The 24,989-nt window shown below is 35.6% G+C and overlaps 1 long non-coding RNA gene across 1 annotated transcript; it reads left to right on the forward strand.

Annotated features, from left to right (window-relative positions):
* Window positions 1-13,728: 13,728 nt before the first annotated feature.
* On the forward strand, window positions 13,729-24,753 carry LOC136042254 (uncharacterized). The gene is made up of 2 exons (XR_010621219.1): window positions 13,729-13,837; window positions 24,400-24,753. It is a non-coding gene; the product is annotated as an uncharacterized LOC136042254 (long non-coding RNA).
* Window positions 24,754-24,989: the final 236 nt, after the last annotated feature.

Below are 24,989 nucleotides of genomic sequence, written 5' to 3' on the forward strand. Positions count from 1 at the left end.
CGTATAGAGAGTTGCTGAAAAAGAAAACCAATCCTACAAAGAGGTATATAAGAATGTTGACAAAGTTCAGTTAGAAATTACTGCCCGGATTCTTTTACTAACTGGAAAAAATTTTAGAACACGAAAAGTATACACCTTTATCTTACACAAAATGGAGGAAGAAAATATAGGAAAAAGAGGAAAAAGAGGGGCATAGTGATGCCGACAAAGCTGTCACCAGAATTTTACGAAAACAACTGAAAGACAAGGAATTGAACTGAAAGAATCGAAAAACTCAAAAACTCGTTCGAGAAATTTGAAAAGTGGCCACAGACTTACAGGCCATTGGATCGCCAGAATTTTTTCTAGGGATCAATTTCGATAGAATGAGATGTATCAGAACTTGAATATTAAGGCTGAAAAACATACGATTTCGTTGACTAGGAAGGTAGATGGAGCGACCCAAAAGCCAAAATAGGGGGGGGGCACCCTGTCTAAAAGGAAGTACTTGATATTCAAGTTCACAGTGCTAGCAATCCTGAAAATGTGGTACTCCAAGGTAGTTTACTAGAAGTTACCTCAATAAAAACAATAAAATAACCCATAAAATAACAAGTTCAGCTTTGGCCGATTAAAAAGGAAAAATGGATGAGCTTGCAACAGTGCACACGGAAAACTGAATGGATATTGAGTCTTACAGCAACCAAACTTCTATGCGCACTGACTGGATTAGAGATTAGAGTGGACTGGAATAGAGTTGAGATAAACCATAGGGACACAATTACAACAGAATGTTATTATGGAGGTAAACAACCGTGTTCGTTGCCTAGAAACTAAACTAGAATTATTCTAGGTATCACCTAGAATTATTCTAGAAATCACCTAGAACTAGACTAAATTTAAAAATAAAAACGACACAGTAAACAGAACATCAATGAAGGCAGGCTTAGGCCCAACTCCTGCAATACTTGTTCTCACAGAAAAGGACTTCGGAGATAGGCTATTGAGAATCTCTTATTCCTAGAAGCAACTTAAATAATTGTGGGGGAGAGCATGGCATTTTGTAGGGAAAGTGGGAGACACGGAACTGGCCAGGTCAACTTGTACAGAAAATAAGACGCATAAAATTGATTTTTCGCGTAACTTCTTAGAAAATAACAAACTTCAAAACCCATATACGGAATATGAAGCGCTGGCCTACCTCAAACAAAATGTTACAGACATGATAGATAGATATTAAATGATATTCTAAACCAAATTTTCTCCCATATCTGGGAATATAGGTAGAATAACCCAAAATTCGTTCCTTTTGCCATTATTTTAATTTGTCATACTTTCTCTTTGGCTGCCCAGTTTTGAATATGAGAGGAGTTTTCCTCGAAGATAGTTTTCCGTGGAGGAGATTTTCTTGGGAAGATTTCCCAAGCGCAATTTTCCGGAAAAGAATTTCCCACGGGAGAAAATTTTTCACTGGGATTTACCATGGGAGGGAGAATTATCCTGGGGAAAGTTTTGCGTGCTTCTGGAGGGGGGGAATCAGCAAGGGATATATTCTGAGGAAACTATGCCTAGTACGATTTTGGGAAGATTAAGAGCCTAATATAAGACAAAAAAAATCTGTTAAAAAATCTTGTCACGTTGATATGTGTGGTTATGTTTCTATTTTCTATTTTGTTTATTGCGATGAAAGCAGCACAACTCTTCAAGCCGGAAGCTATTTCAGGCCAAGGAACTATCACGGTCTCCAACAAAACCTACTTATGCTGCCGTTTTAAAGCATCTTCCGGCAGAACTCGATAACCCTGCCTCACGTAAGGATTTCTTGGAAAGTAAGCGTGGTGAGTCTTGCTATCATATTGTAGATTTGAAACCAAGAAAAAATGAATGGCACAGTATGATGAACGATAAGAAAGCGACTCAGGCACTTGCATCTGTCCTAGCAAGAGAAGATAAGCCTGGTGCTGACAAAGTTCGTAGTCCTTCGTTCTATGCTAAAATTCGTTTTATTCCCGAAGATGTCTCCGCCGACGACCTCTCCAGTCGCATAAAATACTGTACCAAAGCCGAGAGAATCCGTTACACTCGGAAGTACAAACTGCACTTCGAAGGTAAAGAACACTTGAATAAGGCTATCAAGTATCCTCCTACATTTGGTTATGAGAAACTAAGAATTTTCAAATATAAGTTTCTCCACCGGCGATACTGCAATTGCTAGCAGTATGGTTACCTTGCACGCATATGTTCCAATCCTGTGCGTTGCTCTCAATGTGGGGATGGACATGTCAACTCGAAAGAGACTCCCTGTACTAACGACCTTAAATGTGCCCTCTGCAGCTCAAAAAACCATCCTTGCCATAGTATTAGATATGCTGTTGTCCAGAAAATCCTTAAACAATGAGCTTGACATATATACGCATTGCTAGCTGGAATTTTAGCGGTCGAACATTAGATAAGATTCATCTTATCGAGGTCCTCGTGTTCTGCAATGATTTCGTATGCCTACAAGAATATTTTCTCGTTCGTGAATCTTCAAGCCTGCTGCAACTTTGCGACGTAACCAAAGTGTTCTTGGTTCCAGCCAAGGCCTCAGAACGCAGCAGCCTCCGGTGGTGTTGCCGTACTTGTAAACAAGCTTTTGGAGCCGACCCTTTATGCAGAGAAATCTTTCTTTGTCACCGTGCAAGTAAACACGACAGTGGTTTATTCCCTTTACATGCCAACGGACTACTGGGATCTCGCGTCAGACGATAGATTTACCCGAGCCTGTGCCAGCCTTACAAGATCCCTAAGCTTTTGTGCCTCCTTAGGTTTAGCCATAGTGGTTGCTGGTGATATGAATTGTGAATTGTCCGATGCAGCCAGCCCCAGAGCGCAACTTTTGCTTGCTGCGTGTGTGCAGACTCGACACATTGACAATGACTCTCCCTTCACTTATATCCATAATTCCAGTTCAACTTCGTCTTTGGACTTTATGCTTTGTTCTCCTGTGTTTACTGCCCCTAAACCATGCCATGTCGATGTTTCTTTTGGTGCTTCTGATCATTTTCCTATCCTGAACAGTTTTGCCATCGATAGTTCAAAGTCCGAAAACCGCGGTAAGAGTTGCAAATGGTCAGTAAAGAAGGATTGGAATAAGACCGATAAAATCTCATAACCTATAATGCTAGCAATTACGCTTTCGAAAATCAATATATCCTTCCAGCTACTCAAGCGGATATCCAGTCAACCCGAAGAAGAAAAGCAAATCCTCTTAAACGTCTACCGTAGTGATATAACGCACGCTCTTCGTAGTGCTGAACTTGCGGCAGTGACTTCTCGTCGCATTTGTATTGGTTCGGAAGTATTTTCGTGGTCCCTGAACCCTGATCTAGTGCTAGCTTGTCAAAGATCCAAGTTGTGGCTCCGACTATGGATGGAGTACGGTCAGCCTAAGCACGGAATAACCAAACAAATTTGCGTGTTTGCAAAGCGTCAGTTCGCCAAGAAACTTGCCAAACATAGAGCAAACGTAATTAATATGCATAGCCTGTCTCCTCACAATGATCCAATAGCCGTTTGGAAGTTTGTAAAGTGGAAGGCAGGTATTGTGCCACTTAATCAAGCCGCTCCTACTGACAATGAGCTTGTAGAACACTTCATCAGGGTGTTCGCCACTCCGAATGATAATCTCGAAAGAAAGTTCAACCTAGAGCTTGATCGGGCCCTAGAGTCCCACAGTTGTGATCTTGGGCCTTTTGTGACAACCCAGAAAATTTGCGACGCGATACTGAAACTGAAGAAGAAACATTTGAGTGGCGCTGATCAGTTATGTGGTATGCATCTCGTTCACGAGTCTCCGTCCCTTATAAATCATTTAGAACTACTCTATCAAAGGATTTTCAATTGTGAGCAAGTTCCGGATTCTTTTTGTACCGGGGTCATTACACCTGTTTGCAAAAAGGGAAAAGATAGCACCGATTGCCAGTCGTACCTCCCAATCACTGTGTCTCCACTGTTGTGCAAGCTAATGGAGTCCCTTGTGATCACTATGTTCAATCAGACTTGCTTCACGCGAGAAAATCAGTTCAGTTTTAAAAATGGTCTTAGCCGTGAGCATGTCCACTTCATCCTTGCAAATGTTATACTCGAAACCGCCTCGTCTGAGGATCCACTGGTTCTTGTCGGCCATGATATCAGCAGAGCTTTTGACTCTAGAATCCACCTGCAACTTATAATAGCGTCTCCACTTCGTGGTATTAACACTTCTGTAATAGCTACCCTTCGAAACATGTATCAGAGATTAAACGTAAAGGTTAAGTCACTTTCAGGTAAAAGCTCTGGTTTAATTGACAGATCCATTCCCGTACATAAAGGTATTCGACAAGGTGCTGAAGCCTCACTACCGCTACTTAACAACAGTGTTATGGATGCACAGAAGAAAGTTGAAACGAACTTTATTTTTCTTGGCTTGGATCTATCGCTATTGATTTATGCTGACGATATTCTTAATTTGAGTAAAACCCTTGCCTTAATAGAGAAGAATTTGCAAGTTTAGGTGAGGAGCGTAATGAAATCAGTCTAAAATGCAATCCGAGTAAGAGTGAATTTATTAAGTTCAATTCTAAACGACCAGGTTCTGATAGTACCACAGTCACTTTGGGTGATTCTGATATCGAACTTTTGTCATCCCTAACTTATTTGGGTTACCCCTTGGTACAGACCTGAAAAGTACGTGTGCAGGGCTACTTGGGCATTTCAGCACGAAGGCTAGAACAGCTTATGAACTACTAGTTAATGCTAAAACCCGTTACAATCTTTCATGTCCTAGCCCTAGCTCCTTTTAGGAAGCAGTTTACCATGACTGACTTACGGATAATCCGTAAGCTATATTACAAGTATGCAAAGTGTCTTCTAAGTCTTTCTCTTTGGGCTCGTAACCGCAAAGTTAACCAACTATATGGTGTTACTGATCCATTTGTAGCTGTGGAGCAACGATGTGCCGAATTTGTTTCATATCTAGACTGTAGCCACCCATATTATAGTGCGTTTATTTAGTATCGTTTATCATAGTCCAATTTTTTTCTCTCTTTTCTGATTCTTTTTTTTCTCTTCTCATATAAAATGATACTTTCGTGTCATTTTACATGGGTCGATAAAATTATTGATTGATTTTTAAATATTAGATAAAACATAAATCTTTTTTCACAAATTACCTTGACGTGCTTTCATTTAAACAAATAAATAGCTACACCAAAATACAACCTAAGACAATAATTTAATAAAATGGTTAACTGGGACGTATGTTAATTTGACGGTATCTACATAACGGGAGTCAAAATGTCTTCAGTCCTGCAATCCAAAATTTACGTAGATTTATAATTTCTTATGAATAACATAATATGAATAATACTATCAACACATGAATAGCCATCTCCCTCACTATCCATCGTAAACTTTGCTCAAAACTATCATTAAAATTGAACCTTAAACACTAATGCTGATAAAAAAAAATCTTAGAGAAATTTTGTCTAAAATTTAAGTTTAAATCAAATGTTTAATCCTTTGTCACAAAGCCTGAAAAAGTCTAAAAATATATTTATTTTTAGCCAATAATAAAAGCATATTAAGAAAACATGAACAATAGCTAATGACAAAGAAAACGTTCTCCAAGATGAGTAGTACATATACATAACATATATCAAAAATCCTCTCGCCATAAACAAAGCTACAAATACACACACAGACAGACAAAAAAAAAAAAAAAAAAAAAAACACTCAACGAACTTAATTCCCTGTCTTTAGAACTTCGAGCTTCCATACAATTCGCAGTAATTCGTCTTACAAACAATCAGGCCTATTGAAGAAGGTCCCAAAATAGCTTGGAGCTGTGATAAATCCCCTTACGAAAATTAAGAGGTTTTTAGCGTTTGATGCATAACATTATACTTGGTAAAATTTGTATATTTAGAATAAACATAAAATGCTACCTCTTTTGATTCTTTTGATGCTCCAAAATTCTTGCTTTTCAGAGTTTCGTTTACTGTTACCCCATGTCACACCTTGCGTACACTTTGTCACCACGTACTGTTTGATTCTATACCATATTCTACTGGTATTTTGAAATATACAAAGAATATTCCAGAATATTTTCTTTTCTTAATTTTTGGTTCGTCTTAATGTCCCTCTGTCTGTTCAGTTTACATGTGGGGAGAATTCTTCAGGGGGCATTGGCTCCCATCCCTTAACATAAAATCTGAGTTCCCTTTACCCCCCCCCCCCACACCGAACGGACTAGAAAAAACTCTTTTGTAAGGAGAAAGATATCTTTGTTTTCTTGTGGATATTTAAAAAATTAAATATTTCAATTTAAATGAAAAAAAGATTATTGCTCTTCAGATTATTCAAAATAGATCTACAAGTCTAACTTAAATAAACTGAATCGTGCTATTTTCCTATATTTGTGGAATTTTAACTGGCTTGCTTGAGTTTCTAAGGGCAACATAATTGTAAACTAAAAGTAATCGATATCACGGACGGGGAAATTTTATTAAATTAGTCTTAAATTTTCCACTGGCTACTTATTCACCTTTTTACTCCATAGAGACCATTCTATTTTTTTGTGTTGGTTTTTTGATTTCAGTGAAATAAATGTTTTTTTGGCATTCTACGCATAGAAAGAATTATTATGAATCAAGTATTTACCCAGATTTTGTAAAAAAAAAAGAAAAAAAAATGTTGCACAATATTCGAAGTAATAATCATTACTCCTATTAAAGTTTAACTTAGTATGTTTTTTTTTCATTTTTAGAATTAATTACGAGAGTGCAAAACTTCGTGTGTGCAACCATCCCTACTTCACTTCTAAAACTTCTTTCAGCTCTTGTAGAGTTGTAGATCTTTTGATATGCATGTAGTAAACATGGGTGGGGCTCTTTGCATTAAAATTCCAAATTTCAAATTTTGACCTTTAACCTGAGGAAATACGAAATAGCAGAAAGTATGCTTGCTATATTTCCTGACTTTAACTAATTTTTGTGAAACATAATTTGGAAGATTTTGGCAGTCTAAACCTATCTCAGCATGCTGCAAATGGGCGTGGATGGGCTGACACAGGAAAAACAAAATCAGAGAAAAACAAAGAACTTGTTGTGCCAAAATTGCGACAACACTTGACTTTCTATCTTGAAAAACCTGTTTGATCGCAACAGTGATAGAATCACTATCATGCATTGGTTTATCCGGGCAATGAACCCTAATTAATTCATAAGGACTTTGTTTAACGTGTAGGTTATTCATAGTGAAGTGTGCTAACTAAGTATGAAACACTGTCGCATAATACTACTATTTAAAGTTGACCAGCCACATAGTTTGCAGACTTACAGTTATGTTTGAGGTTATGTTAACATGGAAGCAACATTTCTTGGAAAATTTATAAGTTTTATGTATATATTCATAAGAAAAATAACCAAAGACGAGCAGAAATAAGGTTGATAAAATAAGCAAAATACCTTAGGTTGTAATATACCTTTGCGTAAATAAAGTTGTAAAGTTTTTAAAATATATTATATGTTTAGTAAAGGAGAAATGATTCTTTGGTCTTTACGAGGGTTATGAGGGCTAGCCGCACTCTTCTAAGTTGTAATTTCTTTCTTTTTTTAAATTTGACTTAACAATTTTTATGATTCCTATTTGTTTTGGGGTCTCATTTATTCATTTTTATTGATTTGAGTTAGTTTTAATTTTGAATTATTATTTGACTTTAGTTCTACTTGTCTGTGGTTTAGTATAGCTCTTTATTTCTATTCGAAGTGTGTCTTTTTTAATTTAAAAAAAAAATTAAGATATTGTTTTTATTGATTTACTAATGAAATATTTGTATATTTTCCTTTTTTTCTGCATAAATTTCAAGAACTGAGATTTTGGTTTGCTTTTTTAATTTTGAATAAATTTTGCAACAAATTTAGCAATAACTTTAATTCAAAAGTTCGGAGAGATCGGCAAGGAGAATATTTGCAACTAAATGGACACAAAATCTGGATACTTTATTTTAAAATTATCAATGCAAGCAGTCTTGACCACCACCCTGTTATAACCTTTATTGACAATTATGGTCGGCGATTTTATTGTAAGATTTGTGCTGTGGTATACTTAGTTTTAACTGCTTTTTGTTGAAATAAATGAGTGCTGGCGGTATTTTTCAACGCTGTGATCGATTGCGCTATGAACCGAACTTCAAACTGTCTCCATTTTGGGCTTCAGTTTTTTTTTTACCGATTCCTAAGTAATTGCGACTACGCAGATGTTACCGCTTTGGTATGCACCTCTGTAGTTGAACTCGAGGAAGACATCACCACACAGTCGGAAGAAGCATCTAAAATGGGCATAAAGATAATGATACATTGACCTTGCAGACACAATCACGAATTCACCTGCATTTAACCTTTTAGGACTAACAGTTGAAGTTGTAAAACCTTTCACGGATCTTGACTCCGTCAGAACAGGCAGCTTATCTATCAAAGCTGAAACTCAGTCCCGTGTCACGGAAGCCATCTCAATCATGGCCTGACTTCGTCACTCCGTCTGGTCGAAGCTCGGTGTTAACCACAGAACAAAGTTGCATATTTACAACACCACCGTAAACCAAGTTCTTCTCTATTTTTCTGAAACCTGGCTTGCTGCCATTTTGGTCTGAAGAACCGTAGGGGTGGCTTAGACCAAGTTTCTCAGGCTAATCGAAGGGATTAAGGGGTATGACTTCGTCTTCGACACTAAACTATTTTCACTTACCAACCTAGATACCTAGCTCACGTCAGATCGCTGCATGAACTCTTTGCTGTTTTGGCCACCTAACATGTATGCCAGCAGAAACGCCAACCCAATTTTTCTTTTGTTTCGATGCCTCGACACACGGCTGGAAGGGTCCGTGTCAAGGCCGCGTTCTAGATAACAGAAAAGCCTTGTTCACGTCCTTTCAATGAGTGGTAGCACCCCAGATAAAGCTATCATGCTGTGCTTGTTCAGGACCATCTTGACTGGAGGTAACAAGTGGCTTCTGTCTTTACGCTGGACCACTAGCAGGAGAAATAAGTCAAGTTAATGTTATGATGTTGAAAAAATACAGAGTAATCCATGACGGCGTTCGGGTGGCAGCATATCCTTGCTTCACACCAGCATTTATTTCGAAAACCGTGCTGCGATGACCGTTTATCTGGACGGAGCTCTTAGCATCAATAATAAAATATAATGTTTCTATGATATTCCAGACACTATATTTGACTGTCCCAACTCGTACAGTATCTTCGACAACGGTAATTAATCGCGTATGTTTTTCGATACTAATATAGCAAGTTTTTGCATTGTCGATGTGTATTGTATTGTATTGCGTAATTGTATTGTGGGTGGGTGATAAGGAGGTAGAAGACCATTGTAAGTGTGAATAGAAATGCAATTTGTATGATTGTGCATTTGGTGTGTTCCAAACAGCTCGTGGTAACGAACTCTATTATCAGAGCGGCTCAATAGTAACTGAAACTTTAAGAAACAAAGTCTTGATAACAATAGATACACCAAAAGAATAAAATTTTTATGATTCTTCGAAATATGTAAAAATTTACTAAGTTTAATGTTACCCATCAAAAGTTACGAACCTCAGAAAATTTGCTTAATTTTGAAAAAAGGGGAGAAACACCCCCAAAACATCAAATGATCTTAATCACATCATCGGATAAAAAGACCCTACTGAAGCGGTTTCAAGCTCCTATATACGAAAATCTGTAATTCTGAAATTTTTGCTAGAAGAAAGGCTAAAATATGTTAAGTCAAAACAAAACGTTTTACAACTTGAAGTAAGGAGCAGCATTAAAGTTTAAAACGAACATAAATTATTACGTATCTAAAGAGGGTTGCATCCTCTTCAACACCTCTTTTGTTATGCTAAAGTTTTTTAGTACTTTTAAAAAGCTTCTTATTGTTCTAAATCAAACTAACTTCGTGTTTCTGGAGTCGTTCCTTAAGAAGTGGGAAACAATTCAAACTTTAGTGGAAAGAGGGAGATGTTGAGGAGATGACAACCCACTTCATATACGTAATAATTTCTGTTAGTATTAAGTTTTATTGTTGCTCCTTAATTTCAGCTGAATAAATTTTTTTTATATTTAATTTCTTATCGTTTTTTTTAAATAGCCCCAAGAAGCATATCCCCACCTGCACGATGAAATACCCATCTCGTGGATATATCCTCTAAACAATTCAATCCCGCTATGAATTTCCCAAGGACAATTACCCTTAACAACTCACGCGCAAAATTGAGACGGAAAAGAAAAAGCATGGCATATTAAAAGAATTTTGTATAGGAACTCCTGCAAATTCCCCCGGTGCATAATTTTCCTTGTCAAGTTCACCACCTTGAAACTTCCCTCTCCGTGGAAAATTTCCCTTTGAACAAACCTCCAGCAGGAAATTCATTCCCCACCCTAAAATATATGCATGCTTCCCAATAACAAACACTATGGGTGATCAATGAGCAAAGGAGAAAGACCTTTCTCCTGGGCTGTGGGGAGGGGGTCAAATTTTATATCCAAAGGCATAGTTATTGGGCCTTTTAAACATGACGAACAAAATGGTTATGTCAAAATTCTCAAAATTATCTTACTGATCGGACAATTTTGAGGAAAAAAGGGGCGTTGTTACCCCCCAATCTTTTCGGTCATCAAAAGGGGTACTAGAACTTTTAATTTCCGTTCGAGTGAGCTCTTTCACGATATTCTTGGACCACTGGGTCGATACAATCACCCCTGAAAAAAAATTAGCACGCACCCGTTATCATTCTTCTGGCAAAAAAAAAAAAAATACCAAATTTTTCCAGATAGAAGAATGAAACCTCTAAAGAAGGGTTATTTGATACGCTGAATCTGATGGTACGACTTTCATTAAGATTCTATGACTTTTAGGGGTGATTTCCCTTTTAATCAAAATCAGTCAAATTTTCTAAAGTTCATAGCCCTTAATGGGTAAATCTAATCTTAATTAAGCTTATATATTTGGAATCTGCATAATAAGTCGATTCTTTTGATATATCTATTGAGTATAAATAGAGAAGTTGGCACGCGGCAAGCTTCTATATATGGATTTTTATTGTCGCTCGTCTTCTAAACAAAGACAATTTTAGCCTTTTTCTGTATGTCATGACGTCCAAATGGTTCTTAAATTAGAATTAGTGCCTTTGTAAAATTACGTTTTTATTGGCCCTCTAACTTTTGCCTCAGCTTGTCTTTTGTCATAATTAAAGACATTCTACCTACCCCCTTCCCCTTTCCTAAAACTAATTCTATATTCATCTGAAGGCTCAATGAGTTAGGATGCTTTGACAATAAAATGCACCTGTTGGGGTGTCTGTCCCCTTCGCTAATAAAACGATCCACCACACCTCCTTCATGTTAGCTCATTTGCACTTTACACGTCATTGTATGTAATTTTATGAAAAACGATGCAAATCAGTTTGGTTTTTAATCTTTAAGGTAATCTTTCAATTGATCTTCAAAATAAACGACCAAAACACTTTTGAAACAGTTCGTGGTAACAAACTATAGCAAGGAGCGACCCGGCTCAATAGTAACCAAAACTCTAAAAAACAGAATTTTGATACCAATAGCTACATCAAAAGAATTGTATTTTAATGCTGATTTTAAATATTTATGTTTCATCAACTTTAGTCTTACACATAAAAAGTTACGACCCTGAGAAAATTTGCTTTTTTTTAGAAAATAGGAAGAAACACCCCCTAAGAGCCATAGAATCTTAACGAATACACACCATCAGATTCAGGGTATCAGAGAACCCTACTGTAGAAGTTTCAAGCTCCTATCTATAAAATTGTGGAATTTTGTATTTTTTTTCCAGAAGGCAGATCACGGATGCGTGTTTATTTATTTGTTTGTTTGTTTTTCCCAGGGGTGATCGTACCGACCCGGTGGGCATATAATGTTGCGAGAGGGCTCATTCTAAAGGAAATGAAAAGTTCTAGTGCCCCTTTTAAATGACAAAAAAAATGGAGGGCAGCTAGGCCCCCTCTCGCGCTAATTATTTTCCCAAAGTCACTGGATCAAAATTCTGAGATAGCCATTCTATACAGCGTAGTCAAAAAACCATACAACTATGTCCTTGGGGACGACTTACTCTCCCACAGTCCCCGTGGGAGGGGCTACAAGTTACAAACTTTGACCAGTGGTTACATATAGTAATGGCTATAGGGAAGTGTATGGACGTTTTCAGGGGGATTTTTTGGTTGGGGGTAGGGTTTGAGAAGAGGGGGATATGTTGGGGAGCTTTCCATAGAGGAATTTGTCATGGGGGAAGAATACTTCCATGAAAGGAGCGCAGGATTTTCTAGTATTATTTAAAAAAAAAATAAATAAAAAATAAATATGAAAAAGTTTTTTCAACTGAAAGTAAGGAGCAGCATTAAAACTTCAAACGAACAGAAATTATTACGCATATGATCGGCTCACCTCCTCCTAATAACTCGCTCTTTACGCTAAAGTGTTTTTAGTAATTTCAACTATTTATTCTACGGCTTTTGTGATTCAGGGGTCATTTTTAAGGAATTGGAACAAAATTTAAGCTTTAGTGTAAAAAGCGAGGTATTGACGAGGGGGTGAACCCCGTCATATACGTAATAAAAATATGAGAATACTGAAGTTCGTTGCGTAAGCTAATTTGTGAGTTACATATTAAATTAAATCCCTGCTCTTTACGCTAAAGTTTTCTACTGTTTTAAAAAGTAGAGTTGAGAGAAAGAGTCAAACTTTAGCGTAAAGAACGGGGTGTTGATGAGGAAGCAGCCCCTTCCTTACATGAAGTAATTTCTGTTCGTTTTCAGTTTTAATGTGGTTCCTTACTTTCAGCTAAAAAAAAACTTTTTTTTTATTTAATTGCAATAAAAGTAGATGTATCTCCCATCAGCAATCCTATTCGGACTAAGTCCATATGAAAGGAGATGAGAGATTCATTCTTACACTCCCAATACCCCTTTCTACATTTATTTGAAGCATCATGGAGATTCAGACAATTTGAGAACTGAAATACTCTCTTTTAGGCATATGATTATCCCCCTCACCCATGTAATAACCCACCGTCCCTCTTTCATAATAGCTGATGTAAAATTATACATTTTTCTTCGCCATCTCATTTCTCTTAATTTATTTTTGATTGCTCAATTTTACATTTTGGGATAGTTTTTCCTGGGGGAAGTTTTTGGGTGGTATTTTCGAGAAAAAATTCTCTACGGGAGATTCTTAAGGTTAGAATTTTCCGGGACCAAAATTTCATGTTGGAATTTTCCGGGGGGAGTAAGCCGAATCCCATGTATAGAATAAAGGAGTGGGACAATACTACCTTATTTTGTGACTTGTTATCGGTCTCATTTATTCTGTTGAAGTAATCTCTCTTCGTTTTATTTTTTATTTTTCACACGACTCAGTTGCTTTCGTTTAAATTCTAATATTCCTCATTACTTTTTGTTGAGAAAATTAATTTAAAAAATAAAACTATAAATAATGTACAAAGCGTTGTATGTTGTTTTTTTGTTCATAATGTTTCTTTAAGACGAGTTATACATGCTGCTGGAAATTCTGTGCTTCTACTATACTTTATAGCCTAGATATTCAGAATCCCCTCTATATCCCCAAAACACTTGTAATAACTGAAATCAACTTAGAAACTATAATGCAATAGAGGGCCTTCACCTCACTGTTTCGGAAAAACCAGCTCTGATCTTTGCGCATTAAGGACTCATCTTTATTATAGTATACCCGCATATTTTTGGCTAAATCAGTTTTACTGTTACAAAGGCATGGAAAAGATGAAATTCGTGAAGTTTTTTGTAAGTCTCCTAAGCTTTTCAACCGAACAGTTGTTCTTTGCTTTTTTTAAAGTTCAAAAATATATTAATTAGTAGGAAGTAAGTTGAATGCCTTGAAACACGAACAAACGATGCAGTAAAACCTTGTAACAAATGATTTCTTACAAATTTTTAATACATAATACTGATGTTCACAGAATATAAACAAATCTCATCTGAAATGTATCCTGCATTTTTGTTTCTTCTTCCAAAATGATTTTTCTTCTTAAAAAAAAAACATGTCAAACAAATGTGAAAAAATAAATACTTGTGCTGTGTGTAAGTCCTATTTCTATAAAAATACAGGCTCGAGAAGTACACACTCGAGAAGTGAAATTAGGTTATTCCTCATGAAATATACCGAAATGTGGTGAAAGTGTAATGCTTTATTAACAAAATTATGGAAACTACAACTTAGAATTATGCGCCCAATACGCATACGTCACTAAGAATCGCATTGAAATGAGCTCTGTCCTCTGCAGCCCACCACGTATGCTCCGCTAAATATTATTTTGAATGATGGCAGGGTGTATCTCTGTGCCGTTTATTTCTTCATTTTTTGGAGCCCCTTATCCTGGACAAATCTTATTGCCTCTTCTTCAGTCCTTCACAAATCCCGAATCTTAATTTGAGCATCCATTAATTTGGTCAGATACTAAGTTCTACCACTATACTTTGTAAACAAAAGGAGTTTTGTGGCAATGTAACCGGTTTGTCTCTTGTGAAATTAGAGCAAACTTATAAGCAAACTTCTTGAGTGTGTACTGGCTAATACGGAAGTACCAAAGTAATTATTTTGAATTAATTTCTGTTATAGAGCTTTCACATATAGAGTTGTTGTCGAGAAGGAGTTGCCAACCCCTCAAGTCTCTGCTCTATCCAACGTTCTTGGCAATGAATGGCTAATAAGGACCGAACTATGTCAAACCGACATTAGAAGAAAAGAATTTTGATAGTAGTATAAGTGTCATAGTTGCCAACTTAAGCATTTTTCGTGTGAAATGCACTCTTTTTTTTCATTGCAGTCTTCCACTCCACGGACCGGATTTGCACTCTTTTTGTCCATTATTTGATATTTGCCCTTTTTTGCACTATTTTATAAAATGATGATAGAAAAAGTATAAAGCGAAATAAAAAATTCAAATTAAACTATTTAAGTGCAAAATATAGAACAGCTATCCGGTAAAATCTCTGGTATCTCTTCGTGGGCCGTCCCCTAAGCGTCTTTCTGTTATTTTCAACCACTTACGGAGAGCTAGATCAATGCATAAATAACAAGTGAAATCATGGTAAATTGAACATCAAATTTTAAGGAAGGAAGTTAAAAGTTGTTGGGCACAAAAATTCTTCTTGGAAATGGAGAAGTGAATAAGCAACATGCAGTAAGGCGATGGAGAAGCAACAACCAAAACAATCCTTTTCAGAGTCTACTCTCAAACTGATAAAATTCTGCAAGACTTTAGGCCTATGGACCATTTTAAAGCCCGAATGACTTATTTCTGCATGTGATAGCCAATTTTTCTGAAATAAAAATCTTATCTTACCAGGCACGGGTCCAAGAATTTGCTTTGAATGGACTCATACTATAAAAATGACATAAACCGGTGAATTTGGAAAACATGGGGTAGCCTAAAGTTGTAGTTTAGACACTTCTTACTATCTTGGAAAGCAGTTGAGTTGAGTGAATGACACTTTCAGAAGTGAATATAGGGTCAAAAATATTGGAGCAAATTCAAAATGACAATGAAAAATGGGTAAATATTGAGCATTTCATATTACTGACCTATGAATAAAGTGAACATACCAATCGATGCCTTTTCGTATGCTTTTTGCAAAATAATAATCACTTTTGGAACAAATTCACTTCACCCCACCGCTATATACCAATTTAGGGTGTATATTTGCATATTGGAGGAGGGGGTAAAGTTCAAACTCACCTCTATAGTCAGAATTGCATCTTGAATGCAAATTTAACATTAATTTTGCACGAGAATGGCCTTCCTACTACAGAACAAATAGAATTTATTCCCTCACGTTTCTTATGTACAATTAAATAAAAAAACAAGTTTTTTTTTAAATGAAAGCAAGGAGCAACCTAAAACTTAAAACGAACAGAAATTACTCCTTATATGAAAGAGACTTTTCCTCCTCAACGCCTCGCTCTTTACGCTAAAGTTTGACTCTTTCTCTTAACTCTATTTCTAAAATAGTAAGAAACTTGTTTTTTTTTTATTTAATTTCTGGACGTTTTTAAATTAATTCATGTTTTGATCTTGGCTCTCCGCAAATAAATAATTAAAACGAAATTTACATATTAATTAATTGCAATTAATCGGAAGACTTTGAGAAAAAGAAGCGAGGGAGGAGGCCTAGTTGCCCTCCAAGTTTTTGATTACTTAAAAAAGAAACTAGAACTTTTAATTTTTACAAACGTTTTCATTGGTAAAAAATATACGTAACTTACGAATTAACTTACGTAACGAACTTCAGTATTCGCATGTTTTTATTGCGTATATGAGGGGGTTCAACCCTCGTCGATACCTCGCTCTTTACACTAAAGCTTAGATTTTGTCCCAATTCCTTAAGAATGACCTCTGAATCACAAAGGCCGTAGAATAAATAGTTGAAATTACTAAAAATACTTTAGCGTAAAGAGCGACGTATTACGAGGAGGTGAACCCCTTATATGCTTAATAATTTTTGTTCGTTTTGTTTTAATGCTGCTCCTTACTTTCAGTAGAAAAAACTTTTCATATTTATTTTTTCAATGTTTTTTCAAATAATGCTAGAAAATCCTTCATTGAAATTTTCTTCCCCCATGAGAAGTTTCTTCATGGAAAAATCCTCCCAGAGAACCCTCTCCCCATCAACTCTACCCACTAAACCAAAAAATCCCCCTGAAAACGTCTGTACACTTCCCAGGAACCATTACTATATGTAAACACGGGTCAAAGTTTGTAACTTGCAGCCCCTCCCACGGGGACTTCGGGGGAGTAAGTCATCCCCAAAGACATAGTTAATTGGTTTTTCGACTATGGTGAATAAAATGGATATCTCAGACTTTTGATCCGGTGACTTTGGGGAAAAAATGAGCGTGGAAGGGGGCCTAGGTACCCTCCAATTTTTTTGGTCCCTTAAAAAGGGCACTAGAACTTTTCATTTCCGTTAGAATAAGCCCTCTTGGAACATTCTAGGACCACTCAATCGATACGATCACCCCTGGGGAAAAAAAACAAACAAAAAAAACACGCATCCGTGATCTGTCTTCTGGCAAAAAATGCGAAATTCCACTTTTTTGTTGATAGGAGGTTGAAACTTCTACAACAAGGTTCTCTAATACGCTGAATCTGATGGTGTCATTTTCGTTAAGATTGTATGACTTTTAGGGTTTTTTCCCCCTATTTTCTAAAATGAGGCAAATTTTCTCAGGCTCGTTACTTTTGATGGGTATCACTGATCTTGATGAAACTTATATATTTAAAGTCAGCATTAAAACACAATTCTTTTGATGTAACTATTGGTATCAAAATTCCGTTTTTTAGAGTTTCGGTTACTATTGAGCCGGGTATAATCTTTATACAGTTTAAACAGTTTGTGGTAACGAACTGTGGTCTGGTGTGACCCGGCTCAATAGCAACAGAAACTCTAAAAAACGGAATTTCGATACAAATAGATGCATCAAAAGAATTTTATTTTCATGCTCATTTTAAACATATAAAGTTTCATCAAGTTTAGTCTAAGCCATCAAAAGTTAAGAGCCGGAAAAATTTGCCTTATATTCGAAAAAAGGGGGAAGCACCCCCTAGTAGTCAAAGAATGTTAACAAAAATCGCACCATCAGATTCAACGTGTCAGAGAACGCTACTGTATAAGAAAGGATGCGGTTTTATTTGTTTTTTAATGTTTTTTTTTCTAAGAGTGATCGTATCGACCCAGTGGTCCTAGAATTTTGCGAGAGGGCTCTTTCTAACAGAAATTAAAAGTTTTAGTGCCCTTTTTAAGTGACAAAAAACTGAAGGGCAACTAGGTTCCCCCCACGCTCATTTTTTTCCTAGTCACCGGATAAAAATTTTGACACAGCCATTTTGTACAAAATAGACGAAAGTCGTCTTTGAGGACGATTTAGTCCCCCACGGTACCCGGGGGAAGGACTCTAAGTTATAACATTTACCCATTGTTTACGTATATTATTCGTTATTGGGAAGTATACTGACGTTTTCAGGAAGGATGTTTTCTGGTGGTGAGGGGGTGGTGAGGGGTAGGGGGTTACGTGGGAGGAACTTTCCATGGAGGAACTTACCGTGGAGGATGAGAATTTCCATGAAAGGGGCACTTGATTTTCCAGCATTATTTGAAAAAAAGTGTGAGAAATTATATGAAAAAATATTTTTTTCAGCTGAAATTAAGGAGTAACACTAAAACTTAAAACGAACAGAAATTATTACGTATATGAGGGTGTTTGCCCCCTTTCACTACCTATCTCTTTACACTGAAGTATTTTCAGTAATTTCAAAGGGGACATTTATTATAATTAAACGGCCTTTGGGATTCAAGGGTCATTCTTAAAGAATTGGAACAAAATTCCAACTTTAATGTAAAGAGCGAGGTATTAACGAGGGAGTGAACCCTCTCATTGACATAATAAAATATTAATTCATAAGTTACGTGTATTTATTACCAATAAAAAACGTCCTTAAATAAAAATTAAAAGTTCTAGTGGCATTTTGAAGCAACAGAAATTGAAGGGCATCCAGGCCCCCTCCCCCGCTCCATTTTTTCTCAAAATCGAGATCGAAACTTTGAGAAAGCCATTTAGCCAAAAACAATAAAAATTACTATGCAAATTTTGTTTTAATTATTTATGTTTGGTGAGCCAAAATCAAAACCTGCATTAATTCAAAAACGTTCAGAAATCAAATAAAAAGAACAAGTTTTTTGAAATGAAAATAAGGAGCGACATTTAAACTTAAAACGAACAGAAATTATTCCATATATGAAAGGGGCTGTGTCACTCCTCACTTTCAGTTTAAAAAACTAGTTTTTTAAATTTAATATTTACATAGGAAGAGAGCGTAAACAAATATGTTATTGTTTTAACTTACCTGTTGTTTAGACTTGCATACTGTTCATTGTGTGTCAGTAGTATTTTGACCTTTATTGTTCTATAGGGTGTTATGGAACTTATGACTCTGCAATTAATTATTTAAGCACTATGCTTGCCAGAGACTAAGATATTCCATTTCTAACATATTTTGGAACTTGTTTCATTGCTAGTTTTAATTATTAATTTATCTATATGAGTTAGAACCTACACGGAATTTTGTGTGCTGTTTTGAAGGATGGCTAATCTGTTTTGCTTCTGTTTCCTTAAAGACTTCAAGACTTCCTCCTTCCACTTGATTTCACTCTTTTCACTTCCATTTTTCTCTTTTCCTTTTGTCATTTCCTTTTGTCCCTCCCTCTCTTTCATAAACATTATGCTGGCATAAGTTACTCTTGCTTCGGCTGTGAGTATCATATTTGAAGCTTTATATAAAAATTAAAGTTTGGCCTATGGGGGGTTTGTGTCAAGGAAGCAGTAGCGTTCTAATTTGAAGAATAATCACGAAGGTAATAGTAAAAATAAGCAGGAATAAAATAAAACAAACGTGTTTTGTCAATTTTTTTTTCAATTTATTACAAGGTTGAACTTTTGCCTTGAAGCTTGTTGTATCCTCCTAGGCTTTTTTTATCCTTTGGGATAGTATACAAGTTTAGTATAAGTGTAGTTAAACTACACTTTAATCCTTGAAGTGTAGTTAAGTAGTTAAGTGTCAACTAAAATCTTTGCAGCTGTAAAAAGAGCAGAGAGTAAATTGGGATTTATCGTTGTTTATGCGCTGGGAGCTATTCTTCGATAATATAATAAAAAAATTGGTTTATTAACTTTATTATTGTTTATGAAATTCTGAGTAGTTATTGATGGACTTCTCCTCGATCGACAGTGCAAATGCATCAAAATAAAATATTATGTCATAGGTGTCATTGAACATTTTTCAATCTATTGATTTGGTTTTTCTCAAGTAGAAAATTTAAATTTGCCCTTCTTTGTTGTTGGGATAAACAACCCAGAAAAACCATTTTCTGTGATTCACATCTAAAATACCTCTTTCGCAGAAATCTTGTCTCATTCGCATTTATTCATATTCTATAATGTGCTCAAACTTAATGTACTCAAAGCAAAGCCGTACAATCGCCGTACAAGCGGCTATCCACTCTCTGGAAATATCACAGAAAACTACTCACTTTATATAAAATTGGACATACACTTACAAGAATATGAAAGAAGGATAAAACCCAGTAGAGGGAGAAGAACTATTTTGTTTGACTAAGAATGTTTTCATTTTTTTTTTTGCTGCTAGAGTATGGTACTTGATTTGACTACAGTTAAGTCAGCTATAGTTTACGACTAGTTACTTGGACCTCTTATATTCCTTTCAAAACATATGAATAGAAAAGCGATAAAACTTTATCTAAACATTTAATGAAGCCAGCTACAGTTCAGTTGAAGGTCCAGGCAATTAAAATAAACACCAGCCAATTTCAAGCACAGCAGTACCTTTTAAGCAAAAAAAGAATAAAAATCATTATCTAACCCATTATTTTGAGGTTGATTTAGGTAGAGGTCCTCTTTACTTTCGTTTTAAATACATTTAAAAAATTGTAAGGTAATATGTTTATTGGTCGTAGGATAATTGATGATTATTTGTAAATGGCGAGAATAGTGAAGAGTGGTCAGAACAGTGAAAATGACTCTTTTTTGCCTTGATTTGCACCTTTTTTTTACGTCGGCAGTTGCCAACTCTGATAAGACTGGTTGTATGGTGATTTAAAACATGTAACATTTATTAATTTTCGACCTGTTACAAGCTGTTTGTGTCAGAAAAGCTATATAGCCATATAAAAAGATGAAAAGAAACCTAAAAATAAAAAAAATAAAATTAAATTACATACTAAAATTAAACAAATCAAAAAATCCTGAAGTGGAAGTTTCAAGCCAGAGCAAAACCGCAAAAGTCAGTATTTTATTTTCGAGGCGAATAGTCAAAACATGGCTGAATGCTACTCTGTCAATAGTATTTAGGGTTTATTTTACTTTGGAATGATTGTATGAGCTAGTTGTCGAAGGATATTTAGGGTACTTATTTTTGAAAATACAGGTAACATTCTAGTGGCCCTTTTAGACAGATAAGGGTAAGATATCATACCCCAACAGAGCTCTGGCTCATGCCATTGATGTGCCACAATGCACGGCACAGCTCTACCAAAGGTGCATTCTTATAACCTTTTGTGTCCATAAAAGCGTCACCTCGATAATAGCCATGCAGTCAGTACAAAATGAATGGATTATAAAATAAAATATTTACACAATAACATCGCAGAAGATGTATATTTAATTGTCATCTATTAGTGAGGGAGGAGTTTCTTGATCAATTGCGAGTGGAAGGGATTTCGAGTGGAAGGGATCCTACGGTCTCAAAAATACAGCTTCGGACGCAAATTTTCAAGCTTACTATGGATGGCACTTTAAGTCAATGCGAAAGGGGATATAGAAGATGCCGGATATGTAGAGAGGGAAGGTGATTTGTTGTATTTTCGGGGGATGTTGAAGGGCTAACAGATTTGTGAAAAGAGATTTTGGATGTGGATGAGGGGGGAGAGTTTTGAGCGGAAAAAATTTTGGGATTAAGGTGTTTTATTAATATTAGAAATCTAGCGCAGTTTATTTTTGTGGGTATGATCCACCGTGAAGGTGTTATATGTTGATTTTGTATGTTTGTATTAGCGTTCTTGAATCGTGTTTTAATTTCTTGTTTTATTCGTTTTGTTCATAACTTTAAATTCAATCTTTTAATTTAATTTTAATACTGTTCTTTTTTTGTGGACATGTAAGTTTTTTTTTGTTCCAAATGTTCTTTAACAGACCATGCTATTCTTTAGCTACCCAGATTAGCTACCTCAATATTTTGAGCTTATTTGGACTAAATATGCAATGTTGTTGAGGGCTGACAACTCCTTCTTATGGTTGTATAATTTCCATGAAGGGATTTGTCATGGGGGAAGATAATTTCCATGAAGGGGCAGGATTCTTTAGCATTTTTTTTAAAGAGCAATGAAAAAATAAATATGATAAAGTTTCTTCAACTGAAAGTAAGGAGCAGCATTAAAACTTACAAACAAACAGAAATTATTATTCATATGAGGGGTTCACCTTCTCCCATTACCTTGCTCTTTACGCTAAATGATTTTATGAATTTCAACTATTTATTCTACGGCCTTTGTGATTCAGGGTTCATTCTTAAGGAATTGGAACAAAATTTAAACTTTAGTGTAAAGAGTGAGGTATTGACGAGGGGGCGAACCCCCTCATATACTTAATAAACACATACGAATTCAGAAGATCGTTACGTAAGTTAATTCGTAAGTTACGTATATTTTTACTAATAAAAACGTTCGTGAGATTAAAGGCTCTAGTTGCCTTTCTAAGTAACCAAAACATTGGAGAGTAACTAGGCCTACTCCCTCGCTCCTTTTTTTCTCAAAATCGTCCAATCAAAATTATGAGAAAGCCTTTTAGCCAAAAAAATAAATTGATTTAAAAATTTTGTTTTAATTATTGCTGTGCGGAGAGCCAAAATCGCCCCGCTCTTTACGCTAAAGGTTTTTACTGTTTTAAAAAGTGGAGTTGAGAGAAAGAGTCAAACTTGAGCGTAAAGAGCGAGGTGTTGAGGAGGGAACAGCTCCTTTCATATACGGAGTAATTTCTGTTCGTTTTAAGTTTTAATGTCGCTCCTTACTGTCAGAAAGAAAACTTTTTTTATTTAATATGGATAAGGGCTTTACCAATTAACTTCCATAAATTTTAAGAAGTAGCCTATATTAGGAATCAGTGCGCAAAATTGATGCCATTTGGGTGGTAGCTCCTCTCTTGTTCCAGAAATATTCTTACTCTGATGGGTAGGAAGTTGTAAACCTCAAAATTATTGCCTCAAAATAGTTTTTATTTCAAACCCCCTTTCCCTTTCATAAACATTGTGTTGGCATAAGTTACTCTTGCTTCGGCTGAGAGTATCATTTTTGAAGCATTGTTATATAAAAATTAAAGTTTGGCCTATGGGGGGGGGGGGGAATGTGTCAAGGAAGCACTAGCCGTCCTAATGTGAAGAATAATCACGAAGGTAATAGTCAAATTAAGCAGGAATAAAATAAAACAAACGTTTTTTGTCAAATGAACTTTTTTGTATCAGCCTTTTTCTTTGTAAAAAAAAAAAAAAAAAAAAAAAAACGACACAGTTTTTACTTTCTACTTTAGTGAATAGAGAAATGGGATGGAAATAATAGTAGCTGTTTGTATACAAAGGATAATTCGGATTACGAAAAATTAAGAGAGGAAAAAGGTATTAATTTAAGCAAAGCAGTGGCACGCTGATTTATTTTGTTCCACTGCTATATTTAAATTACAACCGAATTTCTCTCCTAATTTTTCGTAAAGCAGTGTGGTCTGAGAAATTATTTGGATATTTTGGTAGGTTTCCACATTTTGAAATCGGTTTGCTTTCATTTCAGTTATTTTATACGCTGAAGTTTGAGCTTTTTATCAAAATTCTTTAATGTTGAAAACTAGAAATTTTTCCTTAAAAACATTTTTTTTTCAAAAAATTGCAAGACTGCATGCATGTCAAAAAAAGAGAACATTGCACTGTGGCTAAAATAGCCACATCAAATGGCCTTCGAAAATGGGTATTCCTCAGATACTACTCTTTCTTCTGGATTTAATTTTGGTCTTGTCGTGGCATTTTTTCTCCTAGCCTCGAGCGTTTTTAACGCTAACATTTTGTTCATGAGTATGAACGCAGAAAAATAAGCACAGAAAGCGATAAAAACCGACGATGTATGGTTTTCCGTTAACTCAATCCAAAATAGTTCCAAGAATTGATTTAAGATAACCACTTTGTAACTTCAAACTCTCATTGTCACAAACATTTTTTTCTTTTTCGAAAAGCTTAAAAAAGGTATATTATCATAATACTTAAGATAGGAAAATGGAATGACCTTTGAGTCCCTTTACTACCCCTGGCTTTCATTATTTATGGCTATTGAAAATCAATTTTAAGAAATTTTTCATCAGTAATATTGAATGTGTCATTACACCATATAATGATGATCTACGTTCAGGGTGTAACTTGGGTTTTTAGTTCGGAGGAGGGATATAAAAACGTGCCAACAAAATCGTCCAGTGTGCGGAAAAATGAAGACACATAAGCTAAATTAAACTAAAAATATAAGCTAAATTCCAAGGTATTAGAGTCAAGCGCCGAAACCTTGCAACCTTAGGGTGGGATTCCTTTAGATTTTAGATGCATCCCAGTCTACGTTTTTTTACCAATTTTCATTGAATATTATTTTATTATTACTGTTTAATCGGTCTTAAATATTTATTTTTTAATTTCACGTCATAATATTTGTCCTTCTCATTTGGTAAAAATTTATTTGCTTTTTTTCAGACCATTTTTTTGGCTATAATTCTAAATACAGCAGGAAAGCCCACAGAAGAACCCGCTCAGTCCACCTTTCAACAGACTAGTTTTGCAAATTTCAAGGACGGCACTCATGGATCAGAAATAACAGGAGAAGAAGGTTCTAGAAATAAAAGATTCTTCCCATTTTACCGACCATATTTCTACAGACCTTTTTATGGTTACCCGTTCGGTGGATATGGCTATGGTTATCCTCCTTTTGGTGGCTTTGGATACGGGTATGGATACCCGGGTCCCTTCTTTGGATAGATAGCTTTCATTTATCTATTTTATACTTTAATAATTATCTAATGGCGTAAATAAAATTATTTAGCTATTTAACTGTTATTTGAACAGCTCTCTTGTTATTCAATTATTGGTGTTCTACATTCTTCTGCATTGTTAATCTTTCAGCAATTTTAATCATCGGCAAGCACGAACTATTGACCATGTTCTAGTCTTGTGCCACCAAAGGGATTATTAATTAGAGGTCCCCCTTGTTTTCATAATCGTCACTGGTAAAATAAATCTTTCTATTCGTTCATATAATCACATAAGATTATAGGTTTAAAACCCTG

This window comes from Artemia franciscana, unplaced genomic scaffold (assembly GCF_032884065.1).
Source record: "Artemia franciscana unplaced genomic scaffold, ASM3288406v1 PGA_scaffold_89, whole genome shotgun sequence".
NCBI lineage: Eukaryota > Metazoa > Arthropoda > Branchiopoda > Anostraca > Artemiidae > Artemia > Artemia franciscana.